We start from the raw sequence: 12,494 nt of genomic DNA on the forward strand, positions 1-12,494 counted from the left end.
AAGTGATTTTAGAGCATTTTAATGAGTATTATTTACCTTTAGAAAATTTTTATGAAAACAAACCTGATTTTTACCTATATATTGATAAATCAGAAAAGAGACATTTGTCATATTGTTATTGTTTGACTTCCAAAATTAATAATAGAATGGAACAATACAGTTAAGCATATGACCTATTTCAATCACAATCCCTGCTGCTAAGAAAAACCACCTAAAAGTAAGTAAAATAGGAAAATATATGATACAGAATAGAATAGGAACCTAAGAATAGGAATTAATAGCCAAGCCTCATTAGGGACAGGAATCAGGAACTAGAGAGCTGTCTCAAACTTATGTCTCCCTCTTCTCCTTTTCCTTCCCTTCTTCTACCACTGACCTAATATAGGAATGTGTATTATTAACTTAGCAGGATGGAGGGGGCAGTCCACACATTACACATATATGTTTACTGTAGACCTAGTATGGACATTATGCAGGTATTTCTATGTAATTTTATTGTATAGCATCTCAAGAGGTTTTATGTGTTAAATAACTATCTTTCCATCTTGTTTCCTTATATACTCTGCATGCACCCTGATTTTACTTTACGTCCTAGGAGTTCCTCCAAACATCATTAATTTTTTTCCTTTTTTAAAGAAATTTTCTTAATTATAAAACATAACACATAAAGTCAGAAAATGCACAAAACAGGCACATTTTATCAAATAATTAAAGCATACACCCTTTCAGTTATTATCCAGATCAAGAAGTAGAACACTCTCAACGCTACAGATGTTCTCTGTGTATCTTTTCCAATTACCATACCCTTCCTAATACTTAGAAGTAATCACTATACTGTCTTTTGTGATGATGAGTTCCTTCCATTTTAGTTTTATCACCTATGTATGCACACTAAATAGAGGTTGTTTCCACCTGTTATTGAATTCTATATAGATGAAATTGTACAGTAGTATTCTTCTCTATCTTGCTTTTTCACTCAAGACATTAGGATATTAATCCATCTTTTTTGACAGTACCTGTAGATTGTTCATTATCATTGCTGTAATATATCTCCATTTGAATATACCCACATTTATTTATCCATTCTACTGTTGATAGATTCTTGGATTACTTCTAACTTGTGGCTATTACAAACCAAGCTGCTATGAACATTCTTATGTATATGTCCTGGCATACCAGTTTCTCTGAAATACTTACCTGTGAGGGAAATTGCTGAGTCATAGGTTATGCATAACTTCAATTTTACTAGCTAATGTGACAGTTTTCAGAGTTGTACCAATTTTTACTCCCACCAGCACAGTTTGTTACTCCACACACTCTCCAACTCTTGATACTGGCAAGCTTTTTAAACTTTGCCAAACTGATGTATGTGAAATGGTATATTATTGTGGCTTTAATTTGCATTTCTCTGATTACCCATGCAGTTGAGCACTGCTTTGTGTGATTATTGGTTATGTAGGTTTGCTCCATATGAAGTGCCTATTCTAATGTTTTGCCCATTTCTAATAAGATTACTTTTTTCTTCTTTATTTCTGATACTTTTCTGTGTCCTTTGTTATGTGTTTTTACTAATAGATCCTCTCTCATTTCATGGTTTATTATTTTCATTGACTTTATATTGTTTTTTAATGAACTGGAGGTCTTAATTTTAGAATAGAAGGAAACTAAGAGAAAGGCCAGACATGGACATAGCCATTTTTGGACATAACATATGTGGATCGGTGTAAAAGATGGAGATTTTTCAATAAATGATGTTTGAGACAATTGGGTATCCATATGGTAAGTATTAAATAAAATTCAGTTCCAAGTGGATTGAAGATTTAAATGTGAAAGGCAAAACTGTAAAGCTTCTAAAGTATAATCAGAAACTTACAGAAGACTTTAAAAAGTTGGCCAGGAGCAGTGGCTCACACTGTCCCAGCACTTTGGGAGGCTGAGGCAGGTGGATCACCTGAGGTCAGGAGTTCAAGACCAGCCTGGCCAACATAGTGAAACCCCATCTCTACTAAAAATACAAAAATTATCCAGGCGTGGTGGCGAGTACCTGTAATCCCAGCTACTTGGGAGGCTGAGGCAGGTGGTAGAGGTGGAGGTTGCAGTGAGCTGAGATCACACCACTGCACTCCAGCCTGGGCAACAAGAGTCAAACTCCATCTCAAAAAAAAAAAAAGGTAGTGCAGAGTACTTCTATATAATTTTCATCAGAATCACAAATTAGCATTTTGGCACATTTGCTTTATCATTGCCTGTTTTTTGTAGGTAGATACACATATATATATATATGCATACATATATACTTACATACATTGTTTTTCCTGAACAATATGATAATTATAGACATAGTATTCTTTTATCATTAAATACTTCAGCATATATATTCTAAGAATAAGGACATTCTCTTAGGTTAACCAATACACTGATCTTCTTTAGAAAATTTTATATTGACACAATATTGATATTTAATGTATGGCCCATATTTAAGTTTTACCAATCATCTTACTAATGTTTTGCATAACAGCTTTTTCCAAGATCAAATTCAGGAACACATTGAATTCAGTTTTCATGTTCCTTTACTCGTTTAATCTGGACTAATTCCTTATCTTTGCATGACCTTGATTTTTTTGAAGAGTATTGGCCAGTAAGTTTGTGAACTATTCTTCAGTTTGGGTTTGTATTATATTTCCCGGTGATTAGATTAAGGTGACACAGTATTGGGGGGATACTACATTTTTTTTCAATCAGTTTTGGTAAATTATATTTTTGGAGGAGTTTGCCCATTCTGAGTTTTTAAATTTATAATCAAGTAGTTCATAGTATCCTTCAATTATCTTTTTAATATCTACAATATTTAATGTTTTCTAGTTTCATTCCTGATTTTATTTTAGTTTTTAGTTGTTTGTGCCTTCACTCTTTTTTTCTTGAATTGTCTCACCAGAAGTTTGTTATTTTATTTGTCTTTTCGAAAAAGCAATTTTTGGTGGTGTTAATTTTCTCCCTGTGTGTTTTGTTTTGTTTCATTATTTTTGCTATATTGTAGTAAACAGGATCCATGTATCAAATACTGTTGTTTTATAGGACTTTTTCTTAGAATTTCTTTATTAAAGGTCAATCACCTTCTTTAAAGGGCTAAATAAAAAGGATTCTACAATGGATAAAATAGCGTAATCACTGTATTCGACTTACTAATGGTCTGGCATCATCTTAATGTAGCAATTTAGAATGAATAGCATAATGAATGGAATATATTTTTTTCCGCAATTTTCAGGAACATCATTTCTCACTACCAAGATTTTGAACAACAATGAATTGTGGTAATAGTATCAGAAAGGTAGCCAGTTTTCAGGGTAAATTAAAGTGATGTTGATAAGCATTAAAGGATCTCACTGACATTCTTTTTTTGGAAATTTAGGACTCTTGACAAGACTTGAAAGGCAGTCCACCTCTATAGAGAGGTGAGGTGAATGCATACCAATAACTCAGGCAAAGTTTTCTTGAAAAGTATTTCAGAATACACAACCAGCGACCCAATTTTCTATGCTGTAAAACAAGAATCAACTTTTTCTGTTAAGGACCAAATGGTAAACATTTTGGACTTTGGGAGCCACACATCTTTGTCTAAACTACTCAACTCTGTTATAACATGAAAGCAGCCATGGATGGTATATGAATAAGTGAATGTGGCTGTGTTTCAATAAAGTTTTATTTACAAAAACAGGTGTTGGGCCAGATTTGGTTCTCAGGCTGTAGTTTGCCAACGCCTACATTATAAAGCTAAGAGGAGAGTTGATACCTCTTCCACAAAATAAAAGTCTGTTTGAAGGTTATTTTTAGTGACGAGTAGAAGTAAAGGCCAGTAGAAAGAAATAGTTTTACATGGGAAAGGTAATCTTCAGGGTATTTTTTTCTCTCTTTTTTTTTTTTTTTAATTTTTATGTTTTTATTTAGTTCCCGCAAGCAGACAGGGTATTTTTTTAAAAACTGTGTTTTACTAGAGAAAAATATTATAGTTCCATTAAATTGTTCTGTTTGTGTCACCTGAATGGAAGTTCTGGGAAGAGAATGGTTGCAAGGATTAGAGGCAACTTTATAGCTTGATATTCAATGGGAAAGAAGCTATTCTGGGTGGACTAGGAACAAGAAGGTAAACTTAAAAGAGCAGCTGGTGAACACAACTTTGAGAAGAAGGGACAAAGAAAGGGGACTAAGACAAAAATCAGGTTTGTGGAAAATTAGAATACCAAAGATAAACTTTGGAATTTTACCTAGCGCTTCCCTTTTCTCACCCCATTCCAGATACCAAGATAAGGCCTATTTTAATTGCTAAATGAATCATGGAAGGATAATAAAGACAAAATAAGAAAATGTCCTAATGTTACTCAAGCAGGAATAAGCTTTGCCCTTCCCTGCAGTGTATCACAAAAACTGTGGACATGGTAGCATACTGTGTTATCTGCCTCCCATTTATGCAATTCAAGAGGAACCTTGCTAATAAAATATCTTGTTCTTCTGAGAATACAGTGCTAAGCCTACAGGAACTGCAGTAGTCTAAAGGTCATTCAGTGTTTGTACAGGGACAGACTTAGCTACAATAAAGTATATAGGCTGTCTGATAACGAATTCAGAAGCAGCACAATTGAGCGAAGTCGCAGAAATAAACCTCTGATATGAAATCTCTCCTTATTGGTGTGAAAGCAAATTGTGAAGCAAAGAGTTGGACTAAAAAGAGGAAATGTAAATCTATACTTGAAAAGAACAATTTAATAAATTAATTTTATACTGGTTCAACTATATTATTTAATATTAAGATCCAGTAAGTTCAGGTTTTCAAATTTTTGGCAAATTAAGGCATCCAAACTTGTTGAGCTTCTGTAGTCACATGCCGTACACATTCATGCTACATCATAGAGACTATTGTGTGTGAATAGTTACAGGTGACCCATACTAATTAAAAAGATAAAATATATTTATGATAAGTGAATGATGTCTTTGTCATTTCAAACTAAAATGGAATGATCAAGTGGGACAATTTACATAAAAAGCAAAAAAAAATCTGAAATCATCCTGAATTTTATGTGTCAAGAACTGTAAAGAATCTTGAGATTTTGCCCTCCTAATTACATGCTAACAAGTTAGCCTACCATAGATTGATTCATGTATAGCAGCAGAAAACTTGAGACAAAGGACCTTATTAATGGTAGGATTATCATTTGTTCTCTTTCCTTGAGCCCTGATTTCCACAGCTCAACATACAAAAGGCGAGGTTCATACTAGTGGATTGCAATACAGGAGAAAAACTCTGTGCTTAGGGATCCAAACTATTTTATAATGCACAGCAAGCTTTATCCACCAATGCTGTAAGTGGACCTGTTCTTTGCTCCAAAGGGAGACATATCTCTGTTTCCCCAGGCTTTTCCCTAATATGAGTATCCTTGAAAAGATAGTCTGTAACAAAGACAGTCAGGATTTCTGCTCACAAGCCTTTCAGAAATGCAAGAGACACATGAAGAATTGTCTCTCAACAGTATGTCTTATAGAGAACTTGCTTTCATTGCAGTTTATTTCCTCAATAATTTTACTGATCTTTATTGCTAGTGCCTCCAAAGATACCTCTTGTTGTGTTATAATGCTTCCTATTATAACATCAGAGATGCCATATTTAATATTGATTGTAACTTGTGTCTGGAATTATAAGTCCAATATTAGGGAGATAATATATTCAGTTTGCAGATCAGAGAGCCAGATTTTGTGCTTTGTGCTAGCATTGCTGCCCTAACCAAGCTTTTGTTAGGGTTGGTGGAGTCAGACAAAGTAACAGTTGAGTTCACATTCTTTCAGAGACATGATGGTTACATCAGCTTGTATAAATCTTTAGTTCTATCATGCGAAATATTTATAAATAAAGATCCTGAAGCCAAATACATAGGGTTGCCAGATGAAATGCAGAATGCCCAGTTAAATTTGGATTTCAGGTAAACAGCAAATGATATTTCAATATAAGTATATCTGGTGCAACCCTATCAAATAGCATACTAAAGCATCAAAGGGTTTAACTGTGTTTTACATATTTCTGTATGTGAAGTATTAATATATCTTAGATACAGAAAAGAATTCCTTGCTCAAGAAGAAAACAAATTTTAAGCTTATTCTTGTGTGGAAGCAGGGCCTTTTGGAAACATATGGCTTTACTTAAAATGCGTGCACTGTTATTTATGGTTCTAACCTAGAGCAAAAAAAATCCAAGTTGATATGGTGACTCTGCTATTCAGTTACTTAGTATTCTGTAATATTGCTCATTTAAATTCATCACATTAACATGTCTTTCCTGGCTGGGCACAGTGGCTCACACTTGTAATCCCAGCACTGTGGAAGGTGGAGGTGGGAGGATCACTTGAGGCTGGGAGTTTACAACCAGCCTGGGCAACATAGTGAGATCTTGTCTCTATTAAAAAAAAAAATTATGTCTTTCCTTGAACTATAAAATGGAACTCTGCTTCTATGAGGTTAGCCTCTTTTATTCTTTGACTAACTTCTCTCTCACCTTGTAGTTGCCTGTTTATGTTTTTTATTTCATAGCAACAGGTTTGTTACTAATGCTTTATTGAAATTACAGTGATTCTTCCAGGACCACTGCCTGTAAGCCCAAGGATTCATCTAAAAATTGAAAGGAGACCTTCATAGATGGATAGACTATATTGTGCTCTTGGTTTTGTTTGTTTTTCCCACAGAATGTTTATGGAAGGACCATAGTAATTTATTTATATTTTTACTTAATAAACGTGTATAGCAGTTATTATCTGTGTAAGGCACTAATTGCTTTATAAATGTTAACTCATTTAATCATCAGTACAATCTCATGAAGTAAATATTTTGTCATTCCCATTTTATAAAAGAAATATTGAGGTTCTAGAAAGGTGAAATAACTTAGCCAAAGTTGCATGTCTTGTACATGGTAGTGACTGGATGGGAACCCAGGCAGTAGATGCAGACCTGATATTTCCACATTTCATCTCTTTCCCATGAATTTGCAAAGTATTAAAAATGAAGTAAATTAAGACTTCAAACAAAATAGTAGTACAAACTTATAACATTAGAATACTGTTTATTATGACGCTGGTTTGCTATACTGTTTATATTTTACAAGCAAAAAGAAATACAATCTCAAACATAGTTTTCAGTGTCAACTTGGTGGTATAAAATATAGTTTTGGATTTTTTTTCCAGTTGAATTTAAAGAGAACATGCCATTTGCTGCATTCACTGGAATTAATCATAAAAAAATACTGTAGAACACTAAGTATGCTGCCGTTGGTCTAATAGCTAGGAAATCAAAACGTTTATTGACAGCACCACTGAAGTAGAAGATTCAAAGACATAGATGTTATGTAACATGATATATATAGGTAACTGTTTCCTAAGATTTAATTTTGTTGGGGGGCGGGTGGGGATAACAAATTTTGAGGGTAACAGATTTTACGTAACGCGAATTAACCATTAACAATTTTAATGTATACAATTCAGTGGCATTTAATATAGTCACAGTGTTGTGTAACCATCACCTCTGTCTTATTCCAAGACATTTTCATCACTCTGAAAGGAAACCGTGTACACATTAAGGAATCACTCCCATGTCCCCTTTCCCCATTCCCTGGCAACCGCTAGTTTCATTTACTGATCTTGGAAGTTTCATATAAATGTAATCATACAACATTTTGTATCTGGTTTCTTTCACTTAGAATAATGTACCAAGTTTCATCCATGTTTTACATGTATCCATATAATGATTTATTTTTGTAGCAGAATTCCATTGTATGGATATACTACATTATTTTATCTGTTTGTCATTGATAGACATTTAAGTTCTTTCTACCTATTGACTACTATGAATAGTTGCTGGTATGAAAATTTGTATACAAATATTTGTTTGAATATCTGTTTTTAGTTATTTGGGGTATATACCTAGGAGTGGAATTGCTGAGTCATATGGTAATTCTTTGTTTAACTTTTTGAGGAACATCCAAACTGTTTTCCACAGCAGCTGCACCACCTTACATTCCCACCAGCAATGTACAAGGATTCTAGTTTCTTCATATACTTACAAACACTTGTTATATTCTGCTTTTTGTTTTGGGGTTTTTATCATGGCCAACCTAGTAAGAGTGAGATGGTATTTTCATTGTAGCTTTGATTTGCAGTACCCTAATGACTAGTGACCTTGGACACCTTTTCATATGCTTATTTACCATTTGTGTATCTCCTTTGGAGAAATGTATATTCAGGTCCTTTCCCCATATTTTAATTGGGTTGTTTGTCTTTTTGTTGTTGAGTTTTAGTTATTTATATATTCTGGTAACTAGGCCCTTATCTGATACATAATTTGCAAATGTTTTCTTCTATTCTATGAGTTGCTTTTTAACTCTCTTGATAATGTTCTTTGGTGCACAGGACATCAGGGCAGCAGGAAAAATCTTAAATTTATTTTTCCCCAGTAAAAGAAATCCTGTAAATTAAGATAAATATATTCAGCAGTTATCGTCATGATAAAAAATTTTAAAGATATAAGGTAACCCTTGAGAGAAAGTATTGTGCTTATATCTGCTACTAATACAGTTTTCTTGGAATACTTATTACATGCAATGGAAAAAATCCACATGGTAAGGGGGAGAGAAAAGGATTTCTAATCTCAATTTAATTAGTGTATATCTATGTTACCATAGATTTTCTTGCCTGATATCAGGATATATTTGATTTTTTAAAAAATTGAGAGTCCTCAGAGAGGCCAAAGCCCAGAATCTTTATATTCAGGAGATCTAGGTTGTATAAACACTTGTACAGTCTTGTGTTACTTAATGATTAGGATACTTTCTGGAAAATGCTTTGTTAGGTGATTTCATCATTGTGTGAACATTATAGAATATACTATAGAACATCATAGAATATACTACCCAAAGCTAGATAGTATAGCCTGCTACACACCTAAACTAGATAATACAGCCTGTTACTCCTACGCTACAAACCTGTACAGCATGTGACTGTACTGAATACTGTGTTGCAACACAGTGGTATTTGTGTATCTAAGCCTATCTAAACATAGAAAAGGTACAGTAAAAATATGGCATTGTAATTTTAGGGGAGACCATCCTATATGCGATCCATCATTGTCTTAAACATCATTATGTGGAGCATGACTATATGAACTTACTGAATTATCATTATAACATATTTTGAAAACTACTCAACACTTCAAGAAAATTATTTCATTACTTCACAAAATGACTTTGTGCTGCTTTTCGGTCAGTTCCTACACCCCATAAGCAACTACTGCCTTGATTAGAAATAGAATTTTCATTTGCTTCAGTCAACATAATTTCTTTTAGATTAGCCCATGTTGTATATATTTGTGGTTCATTTCTTTATCGTTGAGTAGTATTTTATGGTATCGTATATCAGAATTCATTCATCTGTTCCCCTTAACTCTTCTGAGTAAAGATGCTATGAACATTCTTCTACAGATCTTTTTTGTGAACATAAGTTTTTATTTCTATTGCTTACATACATAGGAGTAAAATTGCTTGGTCATTGGGTAGATTTATCTTCAACTTAATAAAAAATCATTTTTTTTCCCAAAATGGCTATACAGTTTTAAACTCCTAACATTAACGTATGAGAGTTTCAGTTGTTCCACATGCTTGTATTGTTTGGTGTCGTCAGTCTTTAACTACTATAGTAGGGGTAAAGTGGAATTTCATTATGGCTTTATTTTGCGTTTCTCTGCTGACTCCTGATATTGAGGGTTTTTGTTATGACTCTAGTTTTGTAAAATGTTAAATTAGGTTGCCTTTTTATTACTGACTTATTAAGATTACTTATATATATTCTAGTTATGGATCCATTGTCAAATATATTTATTAAATTCTCCTAGCCTGAGGTTTATATTTTCGTTTTCTCAGTGATGTATTTTGATGAGACTAAGTACAATTTATCTTTTTTTCTTTTATGTTTAGTACCTTTGTGTCCTAAGAAATCTTTGCCCAAGTCATGAAAAATATTATTCTGTATTTGCTTTAGAGAGCATTAGAATTATAGATCTTACATTTAGGACCATGGGTCATCTTGAATTAATTTTTTAATTTGGTGTGAGGTGTATGGGTCAAGATTCTTTCTTTTTTTTTTTTCTGTTCAGGTTTTTGAAATCATTTATTGAAAACACTTTTCTGACTCTATTGAATTGCCTTAAAATCTTTGTTGAAAATCAATTGACTAATAAGCATGAGTCTATTTCTTGACCTTTTTTCCTGTTGCATTGGCCTGTTATACATCTCTATGTTAATAAATACCACACTAACTTTATTGTTATAATATTATACTAAGTCTTGCAACCAGGTAATAGCATAAGTCCTCCAAGGTTTTCTTCTTTTTTGAGATTGTTTTGGCTATTCTAGATCTCTTGCAATTCTATATAAATTTTAAATCAAGTGTTAACAGCTCTTTTAGAATTTGTCTAGCAGGTTTTCTGGTTTTTATTGGAAAACCCTTCCTCCACAGAAAATTTTAAATCATGTCAATTTCTTTTCTTTTTTTTTTTAATCCTCTTGGGATTTCAGTTTACATTAAGTAAAATCTATAGATCAATTTAGGGACAATTACCTCCTTAACCATATTGATTCGGACAATTTGTGGGCATGATATAGCTTCCTATCTAGCTCCCCTTTTATTTAGACCTTCAATTTCTCTAAAACCTGCTTTTGTAGTTTTTATGCCTTAAGTTTACTCATAAGCATTTTATATTATCTGATACTATTATAAATGGTTTTTAAATTTTATTTTCCAAATGGTTGCTACTAGGATGTAGAAGTATAATTGATTTTTGCATATTGACCTTATACTTTATTGCTTTGCTAAATTTTTTAGGTAGAGTATTCTATAAATCTCAATCAGCTCAAGTTGGTCAATAGCGTTATTTAACCTTGGACTGACAGTTTTCCCCCTCTGTTTGAGTACTTTAAAAAGTACCATTATCTTCTGGCCTCTGTAGTCTGATTAAAAAGTCAGTTATTTATACTATTTTTCCCCTCTGGCTGCCTTTAGGATTTTTCTCCTTGTCTTTGTTTTCCAGCAGTTTGACCATGATATGCCTTGTTGCAGTTTTATTGTTTTTGTTGTTGTTTGTTTTTTTTGTCTTTATCTTGCTTAGGATTTGCTGATGTTCTTGGGGCTCTAGGTTATTTTTATCAGTTTTAAAGAGATTTGCTATTATATCTTCAGATATATTTTCTGCCCCATTTCTTTCCCTCCCTTCTCCCTCTAGTACTCTAATTATATGTATATTATATCATTTGATACTCTTGTTTTTCAGCAATTTATCCTCTATGTTCTTCAGACTGAATAATTTCTGTTATTCTGTCTTCAGATTCATTAACTCTTTTCTGTAGCAACTAATCTGCTCTTAATCTCATCTAGTAAAATTTCACTTCAGATATTATATATTTTACTTCTTAAATTTCCATTTGGTTCTCTTCACGTATAATACTTCCATTTTTATGCTGAGAAGCCCTGTCTGTTTACTGTTTATGACCAGCTTCTTTCAGTCATTGGGCAATTTATAATTATTGTTTAAAAGTCCTTGCTTAGAATTCTAGTTTCTGAGCCAGCATGGAAGAGCTTTGGAAGTTGTTACTCCCATCCTAACCAGAAAAAAGCTGAACGAACTGAAAAATCAACAACTCTTCTTAGATTTATCAGAGAATTAAGGTCACAGGCAAACTCCTGTCCCCAAAATTGGTGAGTCAGATAGCCAGTTACAGAGAATCCCATCTTAATGGAACAAAAACCCATGAACAGAAATCACCACTGTAGCCAGTCCTGCAATAGGAAAACTTATAATTGATGAATTCCTGGAGACTCAGTATGGACAGATGAGTTAAAAACTCCTGGCAGGGGTGAGGGAGGTCTTAGGGGATCCCATACTTTTCATGACTTTCACTTCCAAGAGCCCTCCCAGTTTCTTTCAGTGAAAATTGCAGAAAAGCCCTCATACTTCCAGATGGTGGGGAGGGAATGTAGCCATTTTGAAATACATCCAGAACATTCTGTCCTTAACAAAATGTGCCTCAGTAGAAACTATCTTATCAGAGCTTCACTGACCTGGGAGGAAGAGAAATATCCAACTCTAGCCTTCTGTATGGGGGAAATAAAATATCCGTTATCATATGTTATTAGAGAATTACAAATCAAAACAAGATAACCACTGTATACCTATAAGAATGGCTATAATCCAAAACACTGACAACAGCAAATGTTGGTGAGATATGGAGCAACAGGAATTCCCATTCATTCCTGGTAGGAACACAAAATAGGATGGCCACTTTGGAAGACACTTTGGTAGTTTCTTACAAAACTGAACATATTCTCATCATATAATCCAGCTATCACACCGCTTGGTGTTTACCCAAATGAATTGAAAGTTTATGTCCACACAAAAACCTCCACATATAGCAG

General features: G+C 33.4%; 1 protein-coding gene and 1 non-coding gene across 37 annotated transcripts in view; both read left to right on the forward strand.

Moving 5' to 3' along the window:
- FAM135A (family with sequence similarity 135 member A) overlaps positions 1 to 12,494 on the forward strand; it is a 147,553-nt gene that overhangs the window by 89,273 nt on the left and 45,786 nt on the right. The gene's annotated exons all lie outside the window — the stretch shown is intronic.
- Positions 10,470 to 10,532, forward strand: LOC112209636 (U7 small nuclear RNA). The gene has a single exon (XR_002944460.1). It is a non-coding gene; the product is annotated as a U7 small nuclear RNA (small nuclear RNA).

This window comes from Pan troglodytes, chromosome 5 (assembly GCF_028858775.2).
Source record: "Pan troglodytes isolate AG18354 chromosome 5, NHGRI_mPanTro3-v2.0_pri, whole genome shotgun sequence".
Lineage (NCBI taxonomy): Eukaryota > Metazoa > Chordata > Mammalia > Primates > Hominidae > Pan > Pan troglodytes.